The 20,997-nt window shown below is 45.3% G+C and overlaps 1 pseudogene; it reads left to right on the top strand.

The window, feature by feature from the left end:
* Positions 1 to 20,733, top strand: part of LOC144108663 (uncharacterized) — a 39,288-nt pseudogene extending 18,555 nt beyond the window's left edge.
* The last annotated feature ends 264 nt before the right edge of the window (positions 20,734 to 20,997 follow it).

The raw sequence follows: 20,997 nt of genomic DNA, 5'->3' as shown, positions 1-20,997 counted from the left end.
AAAAACGAAACTATGCCGCGGCAAACGGCACAAACAGCGCTGTACGAAATGCGCTTGCGTGGGTTCGCTCTGACAGTTTTGTTTCTGCCATCCGCTTTATTCTTGTCGCCTGCACCTTAAAATACACAATTTAGAGATTCCAATATAGCGATGATTCTATGGGATTAATGCTGCCACCGCGATAGCAGCGAAGAAGAGCACGCGTACCGCATCTTCGCACGCTCCAGGTATGCTCCCTCTTCATTGCTAAATACCTTCCACAGACAGCTGCTCAGGCTAACTGAGACTCATCGCAGTGCGTTTCTGAAGGACGGTATTTGATTATGTCAGCTTTGTCCCCCTTTCCCTTATATATCGTGTTCATTCTACTTGATCGCCACTAGATGTGCCATACTGGGCACATCCAATGTGCCTTCACCAATCAGCAATCTCCATATAATGCGTCAATGAAAACAGATTGTCTATAGCTCCAACCTCCTCTGTTTCCGGAACCCATAGTGTAGCTCCCCTAGCACCCCCTCGTTCTCCATCCAAGCCTGCAGTCTGTCCTTTATAATCTGCATCACCACCCTATAAACCACACACCTCACTGTTATGGGACGGTATTTGCTTATGTCAGCTTTGTCCCCCTTTCCCCTATATATCATGTTCATTCTACTTGATCGCCATTCATCCACTATCATTTTGTTCACTAAATCTATTAATGTTTGCTTGGATTCTGGTCCTAGCTTCTTTATTAACATAATCGGAATACCATCTGGTCCTGCCGACGTGTCACTATAACAGCCTTTTTCTCTTGTCGTAACGCGAGCGCATGGCTGCGCTCTGTGGAGGGGCACTGCGTCCGACACGGCCGCGCATCGAAGCGAAGTGGCAGATGACGCGAAGCGCCACGCCCAGGTCCAACTTCTGCGCCACTCGACTGCGATGAATGGCCGTGCCGGACGCAGTGGCCCTCCAGAGAGTGCAGCCACGCACTCGCGTGTTCAGGGTGGACGACCCTGTACGTATGGGACCGCTGCTCGCTTCGACCGACGGATGCCTCGGGGACGGCAGAACCACCGTGCCTGATCGTATTTCTGACCATTGCCACACGTTGTAAAGAAAGCTCGGAACGGATAAGCGCACATATGGCCACTCGAACAACCCATAAATTACGCGAAATGAAAGCGTATTTTCATACGGTCAATTACGACAAGATTTTCCTGAGAAATCTTCGAAAAGACTCATTTTTCTGGAGCGCCTTCGCAGGCACAGGCACTACACAAGTACGAGCACACAAACCACACAAGCGTCCTTTCACAACGAATGTGCCACACCACACGTCCAGAGCATCCAGAGGCCGACCAAACAAGCAAGCGATGCAAAAGCAGCAAAACGCCCGCGCCCGCACGACCGCGATCCACAAATCACAAATGACGCCAAGCCAATCTTTGAAAAAAAAAAAAAAAAAACGATTTGGCTTGGCTTTCCGTTATTTTCACCTGCAGCTGGTCGAAATAACGCCGGCCCGCCGGCTCATGGTTGCAGCGTGTCAATCCAATCCACCGCGACATCCAAGCTGATCCAAGCATTGCTCTGTAAACAATGCGTTTTGCACAGAGTACTGCGTGTTACTGACAGTTTTATCACATAATTTTGGAGAAAAACGTGTTCTACGTGTCCGGTGTTTGACCAAGGAGGATCTTGTTTGATAGCAAACGTATCCCGGATGGTGGAAAATGTGTGTTTCGCTACCATGTCGAGCACCCGATGTGTGCGCGGCAGTGGTGCAACGCCGGGCTGAAACTTCTGTGAACAGCTGACGCCGACTCTGCAGCAGTGCCGACATGAAGACCTGTGCTAGCTACCAGCTGTGCCGTTGTCTGTGCCGTCCGTAGTGCTCCACTACTATGCTGTGATTTGTACTCTGCGAAGCGCCGGTGGCTGGCGGACGGGCCGTGCAACTCGCGCCCCAATCTCCGACGGCAGTCGGCCCCCAGTCCTGCCACAGCGGCAGTAGCATCTGTGGCAGAAAACGGCGCTGCGGTACCCTTCTTGAAGCCGCACATATTTCTAGCTAGCACAAGGCGGGCATTCCGAATGCCTGCTTTAACTGGGATAATTTCTGGGCTGAAATTCTCCCGTAACTCGCCTCTGACTGGCTTGTTAAAACGTCGTGAGAAATTTATACGTGTCTGACCGGGCTGTTGCCAGTGATCGGCAACGGCTGTAGTCCCCCTGTTATTTCTTGCGGCTACTGTGAACTTGGCTGCTGAGAACTTAGAGGTGCTGTAGTGAACAGAGAAGACGTGCTGGCGCTGTCCTAGTAACTTCGCTCAGCGAGCATTTAAAAGATCCATGTGGCACGACGAAGCCAAAGGTGGACGCAATGAGCAATATTTAACGCGAAGTGCGGTAAAAAGTTCAGCTAAGTTCCGTTGAGTTCCGCATGTCAAGCGCAGGCGCGTGCCTTGAGCTCGCGAACTGAACCCTTTAATGGTGCACGTCATTTCCCTGTCTTGTTTAGCCTTCTAGCTCTTTATTATTAGTTTCTCCGAGAGTATGCACCGGGTAAACTGCATTTAATTCGATGTTCAATGCGCTGATATTGGACGCCGTGACTGCTGGGTGTTCTTTGGCTCACATGAAGTCTACCTCAAAAAGACGCCCGTAAATACGCCCCTGCTTTCAGATTCTCATGTCCCAAGAAGCAAGCAAGTTTCTTTCCATGAAAATTTATAACTGCGGTGCTGCATGGAATGTCCAGAGCAATTCCTTTCCTGAATGACGGCCATTAAAGTACCGAACAAAATTTAGCATGGTGAAGTGTCACTTGGTTTTCTGTAGGCAGTCAGAGATGAGTGCTGGGATGAAAATTCTCCCAGCTGAAGACAAAATAGACGCTGCCTTAATTTCGAGAAGCAAATCTGGCTGTGCGTCTTCATTGTGTGCCTGTTCTTAGGTAGCTCTTGAAATTTAAAAATCGGTCAACTAGGCCAAGATATTCCACAGCCAAGAAAAGTTTAACTGTGCAAACAGTGCTATGACAGACACGAGAATGCTTGTTTAACATTTAGTGTAGGAGAAAAAATAATAAGAGAGAGCAGAGTTACTCTTTGGGGGGCTGGTGCTGAGTGAAAGTTGTGTAAAGTAGATGTTGTGTAAGAGGACCTGCCCTCCCAAGGGGAAATGCATGCATATGTATCTGCAGCGGGAGATTGTACCATATGCATGTGACATCTTGTGTTGAGGCTTTAACTCTTTCCTTACAGATAAATGACCACATAAAGCTCTAACCTTATGGACACTTACGAGGCGTAGGCACGGAGGACCTACGTGCATTGGCATACGTGGGAGCCGGTCTGTGCATGAGTGAAGCACGTCACGGGAGCAGGTGCGAGTGCAGTGCAGATATCTGTTCGTGTCAGATATTGGCACCTGCACTGAGGTGCTCGTGCGTGCGTCCGGTGTTTAGTGCAGCTTACAGTAACCGGAGGCAACTTTTCTTCATGGTTTCAAACTCTTTCAGGTTCCCCCAAATTTGCTTAACAGTTTAAATTCCCCTCCTTGGCTCTTTTCTTCATTGCTTGAAATCCTTTCAGCACCCTAACCTCTTGCGTGCTTCTTTTTGATGACTGTATAGTGACAAATGCAGTGGCAAAATAGAGCAGCTCAGAAGATGGACAGCTGACTGGGCAGATGACGCATGCCATGGGGCCGGCTGGGCCAGTAGGGAGGAATGAATGAATCAATCAATCGTTTTATTTTCATCATAAAATGATGAGGGTTGGCTCAGACAAAAAGTGGAAACAACTTCCACTTGAAACAGCCTGAACCCCCCCATATACATGGCTTGCAGCGTGGGGGGACACGTGTACAAAGAAAAAAAAAACACGGCTAAAATTTGCATGCGAAATAAAATGCAAAACATTTGGCACGTAAGGTGTACATTCTGTTAAATCAAGAAACATGTCAAGCAAGGCAGTCACTAGTTAAAAAATATACCACAAAAAGAAGTGCATCAAGTGATCGAATGCAGTCTCAGGTACAAACAACATAAATGAGATTACAATCGTAAACATATGTTGCAGATGTCTTTCAGACTGCACGTGTCAATACAGACGTTCTTCGAAGTAAGTTTATTTAGCAGTACTGGAACGTTAAGGCGCAGCATTTGCGCGAGAAGGGGATCCACCAAAACTCAGGTTTCGAAGAGTTTATGTTGGATCATTTAGTTTTAGCGCACACGTCTAGAAAGCTATCGCAGATATGGTGAAGGGACTTTTTATACCTTGTGGCTAAGTAATATTCGTAGAGTTTCTGAATTTTGATGATATTGTTACGTGGCGGCCAGCCGAAGAAGGAGACATGATGATCGTTGGCAATGAGATGATTTAACGGCTGCTGACCTAGCGTGAGCGCTCCTGCCCGCACCACTGCACAGTTCGTCGTCGTCTTTGTCACACTACCCGGGGCCACCGAGCGATCATCCCGATCGGTGACAAAGAGACGCGCGAAGTGGTTATGGGCTTAAGAGGATGGTTGGATAGAGAGGAGAAAGGGGTGAGGTGCTGGCTGCCACAATGAATGAGATGGCTGAAAGATTCCTGGTCCATGAAGCTTCCGGGCCGCAGGTCGCCAAGAGCAGACGGTCGAGGCCCCAGGACGTGCTGAACGGCCTGGGCAGGGGAACGGTGTCTTCAGATGTAAGCGGCGTCTCGGGTATGTGGGGTCGATAGGTCAGGTCCTTGCGTCGGGTTCAGTTCGTCGGGTTGAGTGGTCTGGGCGGGAGACAGGGCAGGGGGGAACAACGGCGAGGTAGGTTCGGGTCTGAAAGGCTGGGGCACGGCCGAGAACTCACAGCCGACGACCATGGCTGACGCAGGACGCCGAAGCTCCCCAGACAAGGATGTCGATGATACCCCGCAAGCTCCACCAAACGTTACGTGGCGGCCAGTCGAAGAATGAGGTGAGATGAACGATGGCAGAATAAGATTGTGCAAAAGGAAGTCAGCGACATCGGTCGTGCAGCTCGTAGGCAATGCACAAGTGATAGCGTACCGAGTGGCATAGTCGGTGGCTACTGCGACCCACCTATTTCCGGATTCCGAGGTCGGGAATGGTCCAAGGAGGTCGAGCCCTACACGGTGGAGTGGCTCCACGGGCACATCTATAGGGTGCAGAAGACCAGGAGGTGATGCCGAAGGCTTCTTCCTGTGTTGATAGAGGTCGCAAGTGGTGACGTAACGCTGGACTGTACGGTCTAAGTCAGGCCAAAAGAAGCGGCGCTGTATCCGGTCGTAGGTTCTTGCCACCCCAAGGTGTCCAGCTGCAGGCAGGTCATAGAGTTCTGCGATTATAGAAGAGCTCAGCTGCTGGGGAATGACTAGAAGTAGGGAGGGCCTGTCAGGACGGAAGTTGAGACGATAGAGGGTGCCACTTTTGGTATCGAAGAGCTGCAGGGAGCGCTTCGAGCTTCCAGAGCTGAGGCCCTCGATGATGGTTTGCAAATATGGGTCCTTGCGCTGCTCCTCGGTGATGTTGTGTAGATCAGAAATGCCAAACAGGGAAGGGATATCGTCAGTGTCACTGAGATCAGGTGGCTCGACAGGGTACCGAGACAGTCCGGACTTGTACACAACAGTGTATGAATACTCCTGAAGGCGTAGCGCCCAGCGGCCAAGACGCCCGGAAAGGTCTTTCAGCGAGGACAGCCAGCAAAGGGCATGGTGGTCCGTGACAACAGAAAAAGCACGCCCGAACAAGTATGGCCAGGATTTAGCTACAGCCCAAACCAGTGTGAAGCACTCCCATTCGGTAATCGAGTAATTTCGCTCGGCAGGTGAAAGCAGGCGGCTAGCATACACAACGACGCAGGCGGGCAAACAGCTCATCTGTGTGGGCTCGGTATTCTGCATTTGCAATAAAACGAATGGCTTTCTTTTGCAATTGAAAAAGGTTTTGGATATTTGTCTCTGTGGTACTGCCCCAGACCAAAAAACAATAACTGAGATGGCGCAAAAACAGTGCATTGTACACTATGAGTTTGATCGGCACTGGTAAACAGGAGCGATATTTTGCAAGAACACCTGTACATTTTGAAAGTTTAGATACAACATTGTCAATCTGAGCGTTCCAGTTCAAATTTTCTTGAAAAAAAACTCCTAGTGCTTTAACAGATTGTGAAACGTTTATAATGGAGTCCCCCACGCATAAATCACACTTTTGGGGAATTACACATTGCTTGGGGTGGAATATGACTTGTTTTTGTTTTTTGTTTATTTATGATTAGAGAGTTTTCCTCACTCCAACCCTCAGTTTGTCTAGTGTGCTATTTACAGCAGGAATTATTGAATAAGGAGTGTCGCCATTAAAAAGCATAGTAGTATTGTCTGCGTATATTATGTATTCCGGTATGTTGTCAATGTTCATGTTGTCATTTGTATACAAGAGAAACAATAGCGGACCTAAAATGCTACCCTGGGGAACACTGATTTTAGTATTAAAAAAAGGTGAGGCCTGCTTTGTTATCATTACAAATTGAAGACGGTGCTGCAAATACGACTTTATAAGACACAGAGGAGTGCCACGGATGCCTAGAATTTCAAATTTTCTAAATAAATGGTGGTGATTAAGGCGGTCGAACACCTTAGAAAAATCTATAAATACTCCTAGACAGATCTGTTTACTTTCAAAAGCACTCAAAATAATTTATTTTTTGCATCAACAGGGCGGTTTTAGTAGACTTGCCCTCCAAAAACCCGTATTGGTATGAAGAGAGTAGGGAGAATTTAGCACAAAACTTCTTTAGTCTACTGTGGATAACCTTTTCTAAACCTTTAGAAAAAATTGGTAGGATGGATATGGGCTTATAATTAGACATTATTTTTGTCTGCACTTTTAAACTGTTTAATAACTTAGAAATCTGCATTAATTTAGGAAACTGCCCAGAAAACAAAGCAAGGTTATACCTATATGTATTTAAATGCGGGAGCTACAAGACTGATAACATGTTTCACTGGTCCTATTTAAATGCCATCAATATCGCAGGCTTTACTGTTTTTGAAACAGGTAAAAATGGTGCAAATTTCATGCTCTTCAGTTGGTCCAAGAAAAATACTATCAGAATTACGTCTTATATCTAGCTCCATAGTATCATATGATGGCACATTACCGAAAATGTGTACGAAAAAGTTATTAAACGCTTCGGCCAATTCTGATCCTTGTATGTGGTGCCCTTCATGAATTAATCCACTGACAGGAGATGCAGTTGATGCACGACTGAATAAATTAAGTTTGTTCCAAACGTCGGTGCTTCCCTTATAAGCTTCAAATCAGTCATGCAAGAATGCCCTTTTCTCACGCTTTGAAAGAGCAGTCGCCTTATTCTGATATTGTCATGGGTGGTATTCGAATGCCATAAATTTGCGTTGCTGATTGATCGACTACAATGTGCTGTAGTCGCACCTTCAACGCCGCCCCTGTCGCTTGCCAACCATGCTTCTGCTTCCAATTTGGACCTTTTGCCCAGCCGACACACAGAAATGCACGCATTGATTGACCTTGTAGGCTTTGTATTTGTGCTTTTGGCCAGTGGTTATTTAAAGCTTAAATGTCATCTTTTGTTTTGGTTTCTTGGTCACTACGTTCCTTCTGGGCGTTGTCCCAGCTTGCGGGAATAGGTGTTTTTCCCTCGTTTGATTTAACTGAGTGGTGCAGCCAGAGTTGTTCATTGTACGTGAGACCCAGTTTCATAGCCTTCATGCATGTACTGACAGTAGCCAGGTGCTCACTCTTATTAAGTGAGCGTTTGTAATAACTACAATCGTTAAAAGTGGTCTCGTTGATTTTTATGCAACGTGGAAAATTCAGCATTTTTTGTTAGTTTGTAACTTGGTACCAGGGATGCGTGTAAGTGCATTTGATCTCAGAATTGTGTTCTCTTTCTTCTGATGCCACTGGTGCTGTTGCAAAGTGTGTGGTGCACGCGCTTGCATGACGTAGAGTTCACATGGTATGTGTTAGTTTAATCAGGTTTCCTTGAAATGGATATCAGAACCTGCAGAAAGTGCGGATAAGTTATTTTTGTTCATCAGTATTCAGTAATGGGGGATGGAGTACATGTCATTGAAAGCTGTATTTTCTTTAGTCAGAGAAAAAAAAAAAGGGAATGCATGTAACCAGAGGAGGGGATGTAGAGTAGAAAGAGGAAGTGACGATGAAGGGCATAGGTTGTGGATGTAAAAAAGCTTGTGACACTGTTACGGCCTGTTATGCAAGCACATCCCCATTAAAGGGTATGCCACAAAGACCAGCTGCTAGCCATCATGGTGCACTCCATGTAGTAAAAGGCGCAGTTCTATAAATACACCTGTCACCAAAGGGAATACAACTTAGTGACCATCAGTTCTTTTCTGTTTGTCTGCGCCGATGAAACTGCGTTCATTTTGCAAAATGGGTCTTAAATTAGGTTGTAACATGCTCGCTTGCACGAGTTGCTGACACACTTATAGTTGCGTATGTGCAAGGCTGGAGCTTTTAACTTCTTAACGCGCTAGCATTCAAGGCCCTGTGTCATAGGAAGGTGTCGGCGTTGACCGGCGGCGTGGCTGAAAATTTAGGACTAACGAGCCGGTTCGTGACATCACAATCACATGACCTCGCACAATTAATTCATACACCCCAGTGCAGTCACACTCCTGCTTTCTGTATACCAGGTGTTTCAGGGAAGACTTTAGGTAATTTTCAAAAATACGGCTTTTGCGGCATAGTATTACTAGTGTTGGTGGGCGCCTTAAAACTGGCGAATCATCGTAGCTAGTAAGCTGGTTAACTAATTTCTAATAATTAACTGTTTAACTATGACCGATAGGCACCTGACTGCAATTAGAGATTTGTAGATGGACGTTAGTAACTGAACCCACAACCCTTCGATTGCAAGATAGGCACGCTATCAATAGGCCACAAATGCTCACTGATTTAAGCAGGTTATAGATGGACCTGGTGAAGGCGCTGTGGACTTCGACTTAGTATGGTGTCTTCAGGACATGTACTGATGCATGCATAGTTAATTGTGACTATGCTGATTAGTGATTAGATAATTTAACCAGATTAATTTGATTTCTGAGATGGTTCATTGCACTTGTATGGTTTGATGCGTATGTGTATGTGATGTATCGATGTGTAAGATGTGATTTGGGCATCACTAATCGGTGAAAAAACAGGTATAAACCCACTTCGAGGCCGCCGAGTGCGCTTGCACATGGTGATGCACTGCTACCTTGACATTATTTCTAATCCGTCTGGCGGATAGTTTCCATCCGTTCAGAATCCACCGAAGGGTGCTGCGATCCCTTTCATCTGCGGAGAAAGCGGAAGTACCCCCTCCTCCCCTTTGTGTGGCTGCAGTTTTTTTTTTGTAAAACGTTTGTGTGTTTATGTGAATGTGTCCACTGTACTTAATTGCATACAGTAGTTGTCTCCACTATGCTTCATTAACCCTGCTGTCTATTTCATCCTACCTACATAGGGGGGGGGCAAGGGGGCTGTTCCCCCCAACTCAACAGACATGGGGAAGGGGGCACAAATTTTGTACCATATTGTTCCCCTGCTATCCAGAAGACGTGAAAGGACACTACTATGAACTTTGGCCCCTCTCTTATGTATGGAGAGACCTGTGCATGCCTTTACCTACCTCTCATTCTTGCTACCCCTTTTATTTTGATCAGCCATGGACAATGTACTTGAGAGACATGCATCAGCTTCAGACCTGGCAAACATCTTCTGTCTGCCTTCTTGTTCTTCATTTTAGTCATAAAATCACTTCTGCTGCTGCTGGTACAACAGTCCTGAAGGGGGTGCTGAATATCTGCAGCAGCAGGCTCCATCTGCATCTATTCTGTTTTGGCAAAGTTTCCAGTAGCACTCGGCAGGGTTTTCTGTTGGGTACTTGTATTTTGTACAAAATGGATCTTAAAGGGACATTGAGGACAGCTCCATCAAGCTATTGTTTTTGGTAAGAATTAACTCTCTTGGTATGCTAATGTTTGTCCGGCAGCAGAAGACACATTTATGGCCGAGCAGGTTGAGTTTAAAAATCTTCTTGCCACTCGATTCAAACTCGTGAAGTTGGTACCAGAAGGACTGGTTGCTGCCTTTTTGAAGTGATTGGCAGTGTAGCATGGCCTCTGAGATCGGTGTAAAAAATTAGGTGCCACGCACGCACACATTTCTTTGTGACATCAGCTGGTGATTCCACAACCTGTGTGTGTTTTAAGCTCAAGAGTTAAGGCTTCCATTCTGCAGAAAATCCGGCGGTGTCGGCATTTTGAGCAAAAAATCCCTGGAGAGGCAGCCTAGGTGGGCCAAGTAGGTCATGTGACCTTGTGGCATCATCATAACCTGCCGTCTGGATTGAAAGCAAACTGCCCAATGTCGCAGTGAAATTAGTGATTGGTTGCGATAGGCTGTTTGGGAAGAGCAGCTGATTCACACTACCACCGGTGGTAGCACCTGCCATCACAGGGCAGGAGCGCATTGCTTAACCGCTGCACCACTGCACTAAGAGTGGTATGAGGATTGCCACGAATCTATGAATGTAAAGTCAAGAATGACCAATTCCACATATTTAGGCATTAACCCATTAACGCTCTCACGTCGTAATCGTTAAGGCAGAGCTTAAGTGTCTGCTTCAATTTTGAAGCGAAAGCTTCACTACGCAAGATAAAGCAGATTTAGTGCGTTGCTGGCTGTCCTTCAAGTCAGCCAGAGGTGAAGTGTGGCTATAGGCCCTGCTATATGTGGTCCACCATAATGTGGCGCCACTTGACCTTTCAGCTCGCGGGTAGAGGGCAGTAGAATAGGCGGCAGCGTTCATTGGATGATCTTGCGATCAGCCATTAATTCAACTGCCAGGGTGGCAGGGTGAGCGCGCTCCCTGTCCAGTGTGCGGAACTCGCTCAACGTTCAAGACGCCAAGCTACGTCTACTTGCCCGATGCACCACAGCTTTCGTTCTCTAACCAGGTTCAGTAGTAGTTAAACTGCAGCTAATTTTTTGGGAGCGTTTTCTAGCTTATAAAAGAGCCTTTTTCGGTGAGACTGATTTTTTTGTTGTTAGACTGCCATAGTCTGTCATTGCTGGCCAACTTCACTTTGCCCTTAGTCTCCCTTTGAGGTGCAATGTCAGTGTGCTTTAATGTGTAAATATCTGCATTAATAACACCTTCCAATAGGTTCCAATAGAATGAAATACTTCCCAACACACATACTTTTACTTCTTTGCAGTCAGTTTCAAATTTTGTCTTCGTGTGGTCTCAAGCCTGAGTGGTGTAAAGTGAAGCAAGAAAGGGTAGAGGTGCAGCTAAAAATCTATAGTCCCATTTCTAATGAAGTTCCTGTAAACGCCCATTTAAAAAGAGTTGCGGATGCCTTCATCTATAATTCATAGGTGAAATCTGGCGGAGTAGCAGTTTTGTAGGAGCTAGATAGTTTTTTTATCGTCTTGTGTGTGTTAGTGCATAACTGAACATTGCCTTTTATGTCTGCAGATGCAGGGAGGACCCTGAACTTGGTTCCCCATGCATGGCATTTTCATTGACGCAAAAACTTGGCCAAGATAGCAGCTTTCAACTGTTCCTGGTTTTTACTATCGTGGCATGAAAGCTATATTTAGTGATGTGTTATTTTCTGTATATTTCTCTATAACCTGATTGGTGGCATGAGTATGGTCCATCGTTGAGTGCCTAACCAGCCTGTTATTGATCAGCATGTTAGCATGTTTTTATTGGGGAGTTGTAGTATTGTCATCAGCATCTCTGGAAACAATTATAATCATCAGCCCTAGCTAAGTCCTTTGCAAGACGAAAGCCTTTTAATTTCAGGCACCTCAAAATTTCTAAATTACTTTTAATGTACGAATGAATTTGTTATGGCATATTTAGATTGTGACAGTAGGTTTCACCAGCTGCTTTCCGACTTTGAAATGTTTGGTTCGTCACAAAAAAAATAATCTGAGTGAAAATGGTGATGTAGCAGTCAAAGAAGTGCCCTACAGCATTGAATAGAAGTTTTTGAACCAAGGTATATGTGCAGAAAGTGTTGTCAGTAGGTCCTTAATTTGATAGACAGCATCAGCTGTATCAAATGACATCTTTCTCTCTCTCTGTGGCAGTTCTCTGGCATCTCTTGTTATGAAGATGTAACCAACATTGTTAATTGCTTATGTCCTGGCTACATTTTAGTCTTGGCAGACACATTCCTTTTAAAACCTATTCCCACTTAGCACGCCATGTAAACCTGACTGCTGTGCAAGCTCAGTTTGAAACTTCATTCAAAGGCACAGAAGGTTTGGGTTCTGGTGGATGTCGGAAAATAATGTGAGGAAGTTTTTTTATGTTGTGGGAGAAGTGCATGATGTGCATAAATCTGCCAGCATGAAACTTAAACCAGTGTGTGTTGAACTTCGGAGAAAAATTTTCATAAAGTAGCTTTGGTGCCTTCTAAATTGGAAGAGCATTTGTAGTTTTGGAGGCCGTAATCTTGCTGAAAAGATCAGCTCAGTTATTTGAGAACTCAAATCACTATTTGATTCAAGGGCAAGAAAAGGTCAGCCACAAACCACCAAGAATCCTCCTCGTCCTCCTGTCATACACAGTCTATCTTCTTCTGAAAGGAGGAGGAGGAGGAAAACTTTTATTACAAAACTATACTCTGGTCGTCTGAAGACAACTATATCCATTTATCGTGCTGAGTAAAAATTATTCTCGGGCTCTTTCCGGGTATGTTGGCGCTTGTCCGGAAAAAAAAGGCCCATTTATGGCTGTGAAAATTGAACTTAACCCTTTGCGCGTCTTCGATTGTGCAGCAAATTTTCAAGCTTTTTTTGAAGCGTCGAGCTATTTTCATGAAGTCAGTGACACTGGCTACATTTGAAATCACTCCTAGACATAATGATGGGACCATTTCGTGTCTAGAAAGAAAAGGATTGCTTTTAAAGGACAAGAAATTAAGATGAATGTCCCAAAGTTCTACAGTGCTCCTATGAAGTGCTGTAGGGTGCTGTAACTTTTTTTTTCTCTCATGTGGTGCAGTGTTTTACTAAGGCCACTGTAGCTGATTTTTTTTGTGTGGGAACAGCTTCCGATGATAAAGAAAATAATTGTGCATGTGTTTTTTTTTTGTTTTAAGAGGGCTGAAATTCTCTGTGTGGAAGTGTGCAGCATGCGTGAATTCCTAAAATTTTTGAGCCATACATGTTGTTAGTTTTGTGAAATATATGCACACATATTTTGAAGTTTTTCTCTGTAGGGAATGCAATGCGTGTCTCCAAGGGTTGAAGATATTCCTGCCACCCGATGCAAGCTTGTGGCGTTTATGTCGAGAAGGACTGGTTGTTGCCATTGTGAAGTGATTCAAGGTTTAGCCTAACCGCCGGGATCCACACCCAAAAGTTGGTGTGGATGCATGCATTTCAGTTATGAAATTGGCCAATGATGGCAGCATCTGTATTTCGGATCTTGGTTTGTTCTAGCTTATAAAAGCTCCATTTTCGGTGAGGGCGGTCTTCTTGTGATTATAGCATGGTACCCTATGAATACAGGCCAACTATAACTTGTCCTCAGTGTCTCTTGAAATAAATTTTATTCATTCATCCCACCATGGCACATTATACCGAACCACCTGCGCCGTGTATGCACCACAGACTTGAGCTAGGACCAGATTGTGTAGTATATTGCAGGATTCTTTGTCTTCTAAAGCTGTTGACTACCAGTCCTGTTAAGGTTAACCTTCATGGTCTGGTCTTATTCTTCAAGTGTTGCAGTAAGATGGAGAGTGCGGGATAAAATTTATTTGCCGAAATAGTCATAACTGATGGCTGCTGTTGCTGTATAAGTGCGGCAGGAGGTCTCTGTGCATATCCATTTTTTTTGCAGTAGTGTGGTTGTTGTGTGTTTACAGCCCTTGCTTTACCTCTGGGATGGATACTGCACTCAGTGTGTGTGAATGTATTGCTGAGATCACTCTGCTAAAATGTGGCGCTGGTTACAGACTGGTGCGAATTGATTGACCTGATGCAGCTAATCTTGCACAAACCTGGCGTCTTGTTTAGTTAGCGCTTCCATGGCTACAGCAATTGGCGCTCGCCAGAAGTGCTCTTGCACGCTATGTAGTGAGCTGGTTTTTATCACCTGAAGCCTCTCTTTGTACTTCAGGTGCTCATGGGTACCTTACATTACAACCATTGCTACCACAAGGCCACTAGTGGCGTCAGCAAAGGATGGCTCCTTTTTTCAAGTATAACTGTTTCTTTGAACATCATCATCATCAGCAATCTCTTCAATTGACCTTTTCCTGTGCCAGCTGCGGCCACCTTATCCCCGCAAACTTCTTGATCTCATCTGCCCGCATAACTTCCTGCCGCTCCCTGCTGCGCTTGGCTTCTCTTGGAATCCACTCCGTTACCTTTAAGGACCAGCGGTTGTCTGACCTTTGCATTACATGCCCTGCCCGTGCCCATTTCTTCTTCATTACCTCTAGGGTGTCATTAACTCGCATTTGTTCTCTGATCCACTATGTTCTCTTCCCGTCGCTTAACGTTACACCTATTATTTTTCTTTCAACAGCTCTGCACTGTTCTCATTTTTTTTTTGTCATTGATCAGGGCACTCAAAATACTAGTCGGTGGGTGTATGAGCAGCGTAATTTAGTGCAGCAATGTCATCCTTCAAAAGCAACTGTTTTCGTTCATTGGGCATTTAGCTGTCATTTTGAATGCTATTGAGTTAGGGCTCTTGCTGATATCCTTTCCTGTGGTATCCATATGCTATTAATAACATAATGACTTCTCTTCTAGCCAAATATTTTGCTCCCGCTTTATTATTTCGTGCCATGTCATTGGTAACACTGCTATTTTTTATGCGAAGCATAATAGGGACACTACTTAGCTCAACCATAGCCCAGCCTGGCGCGGCCGCGACCACCAAGGCTAACTCCCGCTCCTCCCGCTAGGGGCGCTGCAGCCGAGCACCTGTTCTGACGTCACGACAGCTGAGGAGAGACGAGGCTCAACTCGCGCGGTCGCCGCGCGGCCGCAACCACCAAGGCTAACTCCCGCTCCTCCTGCTAGGGGCGCTGCAGCCGAGCACGTGGTCTGACGTCACGCCAGCTGTAGAGAAACGGGGCTCAACTCGCGCGGTCGCCGCGCGGCCGCGACCACCAAGGCTAACTCCCGCTCCTCCCGCTAGGGGCGCTGCAGCCGAGCACGTGGTCTGACGTCACGCCAGCTGTAGAGAAACGGGGCTCAACTCGCGCGGTCGCCGCCCGGCCGCGACCACCAAGGCTAAAGAGTCTTCCCGCTCCTCACGCCGAGGCAGTCATACAGCGAGATGCCGCCTACAGACAGGGATGCTTCGCATCCTAGGCTTAACCTTAGCTAAGCCAGGCCATTTTTTTCTTGTTCAGTCATTCATGCATCAACTATCCAGAGGCATTTTACTACCCTTCCCCCCCTTCCCCTCCTCCCCAGAAAAAAAGGACATGCATTGACTGTGTTCAGTTATAAATGATCAGGGCTGCTGGTGCCTCACCTTGTTTATGTCCACTTCTTGTTGACCTCCACCTTTCTTCTTTTGGGTACCTTGTTAGACTTCTGAGTACCCTGTTATTCTGCAGTCTATGAAAAGATCTTGTACTCTTTTGCACAGGCCTTCATTCACTTTAGTTTCCTGCTGAGCTACGGTTTTCATGTAATGCGTTTTTGGGCAACCATTTATTTGGTTGGAAAATATGGTTGTTTACGACTTGTTCTTTTTTTCCTTATGTGGGTTCACTGGCATGTGTGCAAAGTGACGCAGTTTTGGGGTTTTTTTTTTCATGATGGCTATCTAAATTTTATTATTTGCCATTGTTTTTATTGTCATTATCAGTGATCATTTGCATTAAATTTAAAGCAAATTTTAATTGTAAATTGTGGGTTTCAGTGCCCAAAGTGACAGATGGGCTATCGGAGTGCTGTAGTGGAGGGCTGCGGATTAATTTAGACCACCTGGGGTTCTTTGACATACACAGTCATTGGACAGCCGTGGAAGTTAATGCATTTTGTCTCCATCGAAATACGGCCACTGCAGGCGGCAGGATTGAACCCATGACCTTGGGATCAGGAGCCAAACGCTAAAGACCGCGGCGGGTCAGGTTTAAAGTGTCAAGTGAACAGTGGCATCTTTATATGGGCTTTATGTGTTGATTGTATCTGGCACTTAATTAGATCTTTTGTGCACGGTGCCACCTGTTTTGAGTGGTGCATTTCCTTGCAAGTCTCATCGTGAAAGGATGACTTGCATTTCACGTTGCACGATTCCTATTATCTTGAGTAAGTGGATTTCAAAGGTTGTACAGGTTTCTATTTTGCATTCTGATTGTTACTGTGACAGCTTCTGAACAAACATGTGTTACTATCTACTTTTCATTGTTTTCAGGGTAGCTGACTGGACAAAGAAGGGCTGCAATGGCAAGGGCCATGCACTTCCATGTCAATTCCATATTTATGCTTTTGGGAATTTTCATTCATGTTTTTCTCTCTCTTTTTATTGATTGTTGGAGGTGAGAAGAAGAAAGAAGCCATCATCACTTAATAGTTTCAAACTTTATACTACTTCGTCCTACCTTTCTTTTCATTGGGGATTAATATTCTAGCTCTGATATTTTTTCTTGATAGGAGGGGACTAATGGGTAAGAGATAGTTTGTCTGAGTTTGCATAGTTAAACCACAATTTAGTAGAAGTTTCCACTATGGAAATGGAGAAGACTTATTTTTTGTTATATAACGCATGCTTGCTTGCTTTTAGAATCTTTTCTGCGCAGTAAGAACTCTATGAAGATTTGAGCTATGCGGCTGTGTACTGCAGGTGTCTTGCTGCACATTTAGTTTACTGCATGATTATGCATGTGTCTGTCCTTATCATTTTAGCAGCTCATATTGCCTTGTACTTTGCCATTGTGTTGTTAAGTCTGTTTTGAGAGTTTTTCTAGCAACTTGAAGTATCGCCTCAAGTTTGGATTGAGCTTGGAATAACTAGCTGAAACCACAAATTAGTGATGTGTGTTGTTGGGTGCACAAGTGTGCACTCACTTCTTTTATTTGCTTGAAAATGAAGTATGCTCTGTTTTTGCTATGGTCTGTGGTCGCCTCTTTATTTTTGTTGCAAGGTTGCAGGTTCTGATATCATGTTCCATTTCATGTAACCTGGTATGCTTGTTGCTCCCACTGCTCCTTGTAATGAGAGATATTCATGTTAAATGAAAACGTAAGCCAACCGGCTGCAACCCATATTTACTGTGGGCGTTTGTCATAACCTGTGACTGCTTGTAAATCTTTCGTTAATCACGGCCATCTTGAACAATGGTGGCACTTTGTCAAACAGTGTATCACCAAATTTTGTTTGCCAGCATGCATATAATGTGAGAAGGGCCTTTGTTTCGGTTATTATGCAGCCACTGTTAGAAACAAAACCTATGAGCTCACACTAATGAACACAATGAGCTTTGTTTAGCTCTACATCAGCAGCTAAGTGGCCACTTCTCAATGCTTCTCATCTTTTGGATCACTCAGCACTGTTCGCATTCTTTCTCCAAAGCAGCAATGCTCACCTGTCCTTTGTAGTTATCAGGCTTATATTTGTTACAAAGCTGTACAGAAGAATGTTTTGAAAGTTTGTCACATTTTTAATGCGAGTCATGAAGTTTGATTTTGGTAGATTTGGTCTATGGGGGTTTAACGTCCCAAAGCGACTCAGGCTATGAGAGACGCCATAGTGAAGGGTTCCGAAATTATTTCGACCACCTGAGGTTCTTTAACGTGCACTGACATCGCACAGTACACGGGCCTCTAGAATTTCGCCTCCATCGAAATTCGACCGCCGCGGCCGGGATCGAACACGCGTCTTTCGGGCCGGCAGCCGAGCACCATAACCACTCACCACCGAGGCGGCTTTTGGTAGATTTAGTGTGAGTAATTTACTAGGAATTAAAGCCTAATGTTGGACCGCAGTACAAATCTAAAAGGTTGTGCTTGCTATGTGTTATTCTGCTTTGCTGGTACCGCTGTTCAGTGGCACTGTCATATGAATGTAAATACTTCTTGTTACTGCACATATGCAGGTTCTTTCACTCTTCAAACAATCTTTTTAGATGATACGTCATTTTGATTCCCTGGCAATACAAAACAGATGGCATGTGTTCTACAGAGGAGGCAGTTATCCAGACTTTTGAAAACACAAAGCTATTCGGTCATTTCAGCTCCTATAGGTGGCGCGGCGGCAGTGCGACGTGGCGGACGAGGCTGTGATGGTTCGGACGCCATAGCGTGCGTCTCTATAGAAGCAAAGCGGCTTCTTGACGCTGTGGCAACTTTGGTGTGATTTTTAGAGTCTGGATAAACAGCATAAATTATTCTTGGTTATTAATAAGATCCTATGCTTCAGTTTGGCTGCATTACAGGCTCAAAATAAATTTTTATCGGTATGAGCATGGAATCGCTCCTTCGCAAGTGCCGCGCGCGCAAAATCCCCCTCGGCGTTGAAACTTGCGAACTCAGCATGGTGAAGTGCGACGAACGCTTTAAAGTGTAATTTTTCTGCGCGTTCACTTTCTTCTTTCGACTCACCCGAAAGCGCAAATAAGCCACTTTAATGACCCAGACAGTCTGACGCTATATTTCGCGCCTACACGAGTGCGACCCTTACTGGCGTAAACACGGTATGTGTATTTATTGCGTGCTGATCTTGTAAGGACACAACTGAAAAAAAAAAATCAGCAGTTGGTAACACTGGCTATGGTTTGCAGCGTAATATTACAACACTTACCAATTACAACAGGGATAAAAGTAAACTTTTTAAAGTTGGGCTGCATCAAACAAGCCAGAAATGTCAAAATCCTTGAGCCTACAATTTCGACGCATGATTTGCTGCTTGTTTACGTAAACAGAAAAGTTTTACCAGTGGTCTCCATTTTCTCATGGAGGAATTCTGTTCAGTGCTCCTGAATGTGGGCGGAGCTTTACTGCAGATTTAATTGTATCCTATTATAGTCCGTCTGCAGCGTACGTCGGTCACATATGTGGTAAAAAAAGATGCAGTGTAGCTGTTGCTTGAAGCGGCAGCCAGGGGGCCATTCGAACTTTGTAATACAGTCGAAATTAGCGCTTAAAATGTGTTTTTGACTAGTGGGGAAAACACTGTGATCGAGTGAGCAGACGACAGTTGCCAAGAAGCGTTTGCAATTATTCAACCACTTTGCGCATTATACCCACGGAATGAAGGTACAATTGTGAAGTTCTTGCCATTCATAATATCACTCTTTAGCAATCACGTCGTGGCCAGAAAGCCATGTTTAGTCTAGACCAGAATGGACTAAAGCGAGATGAAAAATCTATTTGCTGCAAATGTCCGCCTTAAAATGTAACCAATATACTCCATATCAGCTAAGTGTTTAAGCTCTACACTGCTTTCATGCAGCTGTAATAGGGTACGCTAGTAGCATGAAGAACTCCGAATAGGAATGCATTGACGACACGGTGTCGTGGCGTCAACAGAGTACGTCGCTGATTAACAGATAGGTCATTGGGCTGAAACACGTTACCAACCTGCAAAGTGAACTTAATCACTGCTTTTTGAACTCTTTACGTGTTGGCAGAAACAACATGTTTGCTATTTGGAATATCAGCAGATTGTAGAATAACAGAATATGCTCATTTTTGGCGCGTATGTTTGGCTCCAAACCACTGCGGTTGCACACGCCACACAGAGCGATCACCGCCTCGCCGCTTAAGGAAAAGGCCGCGTAGTGCCGCCACCGTCACTGGAACGGCAGAATAGCCTCCTAGGTGTTGGCGGTAGATGTGGATTCATTGGTGTCCCTCAGTGTTTGAACTCTAATATTTTTATGTATGTCGTGCGTGTTGTCGCATTGATTTTTCACTTTCTTCTTGCTGTTAATTAAAATATTCTGTGGTTTGTTTGCTAATTAGCATTTTTTTCTTTCCCTCATTTTGATTTTGTGACATCAATGATTTGTGTAAATGCTCACAAGGTGGAAGGAAATATTTGTTTTCAATACCTCCTTCCCCTGACTTATGGATTCGTGTGGAAATAAGTTGCTCAATTAATTTATTTTTTCATTGGTGTTCATATTGCACTGGCTGTACAGCCTGATGTAAATGTTCAAGGTGCAAACCTGACTACATAGTTGTTTTGGGGTTGCAGCAGCCGCAGCTGCCAGGTGCAACTTGGATGAGCCCTTACTGCCTCGAGACTGCCTGGACGGAGGCCGCATCAGCTTGGACCTGGGCTCTTCTTACACAGGAAAGGAGCCGAGGGCCTCCCAGGGCTGCAGTATTGAGCCACTGCGCTGCACCCACTGCCCATTTGCCACGACCACCGCAAACCAGATGAGGCGGCACATGCAAACGCACATGGAAGGTCGCGACAGGCGTTTCAAGTGCACCGTCTGCCTGTATAGTGCGGCGGACCGGAGCTCCCTCGTTATTCACCAGCGCAGCCACACTGGTGAGAAGCCCTTTGTGTGCAAGCTGTGCTCGTACGCGTGTGCCCGAAAGTCTCACCTCACATCACATATGCGCACCCATACGGGTGAGAAGCAGCACAAGTGCACCATGTGCTCGTACGCCTCCGCCTGGAAGATCAACCTGACACGCCACATGCAGCTGGTGCACGCTGTGGGACCATCATCCTTGTGAGCATCGTCTCATGAGTGGCTTGCAAGCTCTTCCAGGAAGTTTAGAGGGAAAGTGGAACAAAATTGGGAGGCCACCGAAAGCTTGCCAAAGACTATCTGCATGTACTACCCAGGGGGAAAGTCCAGGATGCACAAAGAGTAGTCTAGGCGCCGAAGTGCCAAATCTGCCTAAGGTCACCTCATTTGACTACCACACATTACAGCACATGTGTCTGATTTTAATCTGCACAAGTGCAGTTTTAATGCAGCAGCTAATAACAGAGTT

Source organism: Amblyomma americanum, chromosome 10, assembly GCF_052857255.1.
Source record: "Amblyomma americanum isolate KBUSLIRL-KWMA chromosome 10, ASM5285725v1, whole genome shotgun sequence".
NCBI classification, from domain to species: domain Eukaryota; kingdom Metazoa; phylum Arthropoda; class Arachnida; order Ixodida; family Ixodidae; genus Amblyomma; species Amblyomma americanum.
Note: the sequence above shows the minus strand (reverse complement) of the source record. Positions and strands in the feature narration are given on the sequence as shown.